The sequence below is a fragment of the Bos indicus x Bos taurus genome, chromosome 6 (assembly GCF_003369695.1).
Source record: "Bos indicus x Bos taurus breed Angus x Brahman F1 hybrid chromosome 6, Bos_hybrid_MaternalHap_v2.0, whole genome shotgun sequence".
Taxonomy (NCBI): domain Eukaryota; kingdom Metazoa; phylum Chordata; class Mammalia; order Artiodactyla; family Bovidae; genus Bos; species Bos indicus x Bos taurus.
In genome coordinates this window covers 76,440,405-76,445,139 of record NC_040081.1, presented here as the reverse complement: position 1 = coordinate 76,445,139, position 4,735 = coordinate 76,440,405, and the positions used below count along the sequence as shown (strand labels likewise).

Here is a 4,735-nt window from a genome sequence, read left to right as displayed (position 1 = left end):
ATATTAGCATACCCATTCTGGAATATTTGCTTTGATGGTAATGTATGCATTATAAAGTTGAATCAATTTAAAATCAACACTGCTGCTGTGTGTATTGCTTAAATCATTTTACTTTAATAGAGTACTTGCTGATAAAAAATGAAAAATGAAGGGTCAACAGTGGTTTTCTCTTCAAGTTTTATACTCTGACTAGTAGTGAAATTCCTCATGGCCGAGAGATGAAAAGACTGATGTCCTGAAACCATGTGCATTTCCACTATGGTTATGCTGCAATTGAAAAGCATATTTCCTAAAACTTGTGAAATTTACCATTAAGGTAAAGCCACTCCTTCAGATAATGTTCTACAGATATTTGAGGTGATTCTCTGAATAATATCTTGAAGTTATTTTCTGAAGTTTTCTATTAACTCTGATATATATCTGCAGTATTCTCATTCTATTATGAATAAAATGCTACTGGTATAACATTTAAAATGGCAGAAGATCATGTAATCTTCCTTCAATTTATGTGACATAATCATTAAGAGAAGGTTACCATTTCCTTCTCTTGGGATCTTCCCAATCCGGGGATTGAACCCAGGTCTCCTGCATTGCAGGCAGACGCTTTACCATCTGAGCTACCAGGGAAGCTCTGTAATCATATATAGTAAGTTATTATTTTTGATCTGAAATAGTGGTGAGAACTTTAAAACATCTAAGTTTCTTTTTTGTTTTCTGGCTTTTGGTAGATAAAGAATCATAGAAACAACCTTATTGTCTGGGTTCAATGACCTGGATTGAGTGAGAGTTGTATACCATGCTGGATTTAATGTAGACAGTTCCTCTAAAATGAGAAGGAAAATGTGATGCCATATGGAGAGATATGGGATCTGGAGATATGGACTAGAGCATGCATATAACCTACATATTCTGACTTTTGCTAGTGCTATTCAGATTTAACTACCTAACAGCTTTCTGGTCATTTGGGTGCACTTGACAGAAATGAAGCACAGTGTATAAAAGTAAATATGTTTTTATGTACCTTACCATGCTGATATATAGTATTGACAACCATTTCTTTTATTTGTAGTGAATTTAAAGAGAAACTTTAAGGAACAGAAAATATTCAGATATTTCAAAGAAATTTTCTGAGCAATTTGGTATAATAGTAATAATGTTCAGTAAGCAGTTAAAGGTAGTTCATAAGCATGACTCTGTGATATCTCTGCCAGATTTACACTGACAATTTAGTTTTCCAACATTGTTACAAGATTGTACCATTGCTATAGGTGCAAGAAGTTAGAGCTGTATCAAACTTGAAGTAAAGTTATATTATGAGGAAACCAAAAAATGATGTATCTATACTACATGTTTTCATCAATTCTTTTTTCTTTTTTTTTTTTTAACACCAAAACCAGTTTGTGTAGGGGTATAGCCAATTAGCAATATTTTGATACTTTCAGGTGAACAGTGAAGGGACTCAGCATACATGTACATGAATCCATTCTCCCTCAAACACCCTCCCATCCAGGCTGGCACTTAACATCATCAATTGTTTTTCATTTCCATTTATTTTAAATAGAAAGGAAATTTCGTTTGACTAAGCATCTCATACTGTACCTAAATATTACTATATTTACCAGCAAGAAAAGAATCATTAACCTATATAAAAATGTACTTTAACTGTACATTTTATTTTCCTGTATTAGCTAGTACATGCAAATGTTTATTTCTTCCTCCATTATTAGTGGTCTCTTCAAATTTCTAGTTTTAACTGGTTTAAGAATTCTTTTTAAACATATTTTTGAGATACTCTTAATTTTCACTTCTCTTTTCAGTGTCTCTACCTTTGGAAGAAAAAGTCTGTTTTCAGCACACTTCCTTCTACTTTCTAATGGAAGAGGAGAGGATGACACACCCCATCCTATCTGCTTGTTCCATAACCTAGTTGCCTTTTGGTCACTCAAGAGGTAACAGTGACCCTTGTAAGCTTATTGCTGCTTTATTTATCTGTAGACCTTTTATCCTCTATCTCAGTGCCCTTTGTTTTCCCCATTTTATTTTCTACCTTTACTTTCTGGATCATTTTCATGTGTTCTTTAAATCAAACAGGCTGTTTCTGCAAGGTTAATATCCTATGTATTTTTTTCTCCCTTTGGTCTTTGATCATTTTCTCCATTTCCCTGGTCCTTCATATGGCTCATTTACAACTTCACATAAAAGTTTATTTCTTTGAATTCCCTGAAATCAACCCGTGAATACTTTATGTTTTCTCCTCAGCTCTATCCCACTTACAGCTCTGTTTTTCAATGTACTTCCTTTAGCAGAGCATACATTTATCCCACTGTGCCTTTTTACTCCTGGGGTTTGTTGGGCTGCTCTTTAAGAGCTTTGTGTAGAATTTTTGTTTTGGGACCAAGAGATCCAGATATCATTCATAATGAAAGCTCTTCAGCTCTTTTCTTTCAAGCCTATTTCTTGTGAAGCTGCAGCAAACATTTCGAAATGGCTTTTACCTCTTCCTCACTACAGAGTAAATAGTCTTAGGCAGGGATGAGATCTCCCACTTTATATGCTTTTTCTGGCTTCCTGCCATGTCACTGGATACTAGCGCAGTGATCAAAACTGTGCTGTCATCCAGCTGCGTACAGTATATGCAAATAATGCTGATGTTTTTACAAAGTTATGGCTAAAAGTTTTAGGTGCATTGTGGCAAAGTGGAAAAATATTTCTCCAGGGAACATCGCAGACTGACATATGCAAATAATAGGCTTAGCCTAAACGAACTGCGAGGTTGTGTTCAGTTCTCTTTCATTAACAACAGAAGATGAATTGGCTGAATTATAGCTGAAATAAGTTGCAATTAGACTTCCAGAAACCCATATGATTCTAAACATAAGGATGTGAGGCTATGGGCTGCATTACACAGAGATATTGGAGAATTACCAACACTGGTGTTTCTGAAAAGCAAGGAAGTTAAATTCTTTTGTAAGGTATGGAATGTCTCTATATAGGGGAATATACTCTATCTCTTTTGGGAATTCTATTGTCCTTTCTAGCACTATAATTTTTTTTTTTTTAATTTATTTGGATAAAAGTTTTCTTGATGGTGAGCCAAAACTTCTGTGTGTAAATTCTGCTCCTGGGACTATGTTCCAGCTGCAGGATGCTGTCTTTATGCTCCTGTCAAAACACTTAAATTTCTGGAGAGTAACTTATGGACTAAGAGAATCTAACCAATGGAGTCATTAGCTTTTCCTCATTTCATTTAGCCAGTATCTCTATTTAACTATTTTTCAGCTCCAGTGAAAATAGTATTCCTCTTAAAAATTCCTTGTTGATACTTCTTTCCACATTTACCAATATATACACTTAATTTTGGGTGAAGAGTTAGATTTTTATGTTTTCTTCTTTGATATTTTCTGAGCCAAAAGTTGAAATTTATTTTCCCTCAACTTAATTACTAACTAAAAAGCCACATGGGCAGTCTGAAATATTGAAAAGACTGTATTTCAGCTAAATTTGTGACTTTCTAACATTGATTTTTGCTAGAGCCATAAATAAATGCAACCTTTTATTTGCTAATTTAGTTTAATAGATAATAGAAGTATAGAAGCATTTATGTTTCTAAATGTTATTTTCAAAAAGCAAGTTCAATATTGTTTTAAATTTCAGTCTTTAAGTGGAAACAATATCATTATATATGTTGTATATGAATGGCAAATTTTGACAAACACTTCAAAGCGTTAGGAGAAGGCAATGGCATCCCACTCCAGTACTGTTGCCTGGAAAATCCCATGGATGGAGGAGCCTGGTGGGCTGCAGTCCATGGGGTTGCTAAGAGTCAGACATGACTGAGTGACTTCACTTTCACTTTCCACTTTCATGCATTGGAGAAGGAAATGGCAACCCACTCCAGCAGCAGCAGCAGCAGCAGGAGAAGGCAATGGCACCCCACTCCAGTACTCTTGCCTGGAAAATCCCATGGATGGAGGAGCCTGGTAGGCTGCAGTCCATGGGGTCGCTAAGAGTCGAACACGACTGAGCGACTTCACTTTCAAAGCATTATTAATGACTACTGTTTGGGTTATATGACTAGAGTCTCATGAAGGGAATAGGAAAGAAAGATAATGTTTACTTAACATTTTACACTACCACATTTTTCCATGAGTAAGTACTGGTTTTATAGTTTTATGAACTTATGAAACTCTAATACTTTGGCCACCTCATGCGAATAATTGACTCACTGGATAAGACTCTGATGCTGGGAGGGATTGGGGGCAGGAGGAGAAGGGGACGACAGAGGATGAGATGGCTGATGGCATCACAGACTTGATGGATGTGAGTTTGAGTGAACTCTTGGAGTTGGTGATGGACAGGGAGGCCTGGCGTGTTGCAGTTCATGGGGTCTCAAAGAGTCGGACATGACTAAGCAACTGAACTGAACTAAACTGAACTGATGATTATTATTTTTTGCTATAAAACATGACCAACTTTAGTCACCACTCTGGAAGCAACTAATTTGCAGTAGTTTATAATGGACCTTTCCCACCAACACCAAACAGAGGAACAGAAAATTTGTTGAAGCTTGTGTTTCTTCTTTTCTTACTTCAGGAATATGAAGTAAAAGCAGAACCAAATCACAGCCATATTGTCAAAATTGTTTCTAGATAAGGCATATGAATGAAACTATTCTATTCCAGTAACTTATCTTTCTTATAATTTTCTTTCAAAATTTATCATACAATACTAACCA

The 4,735-nt window shown here is 35.6% G+C and overlaps 1 non-coding gene across 1 annotated transcript; it reads right to left on the bottom strand.

The window, feature by feature from the left end:
• Positions 1–555: 555 nt before the first annotated feature.
• Positions 556–627, bottom strand: TRNAC-GCA. Its single transcript has one exon. It is a non-coding gene; the product is annotated as a tRNA-Cys (tRNA).
• Positions 628–4,735: the final 4,108 nt, after the last annotated feature.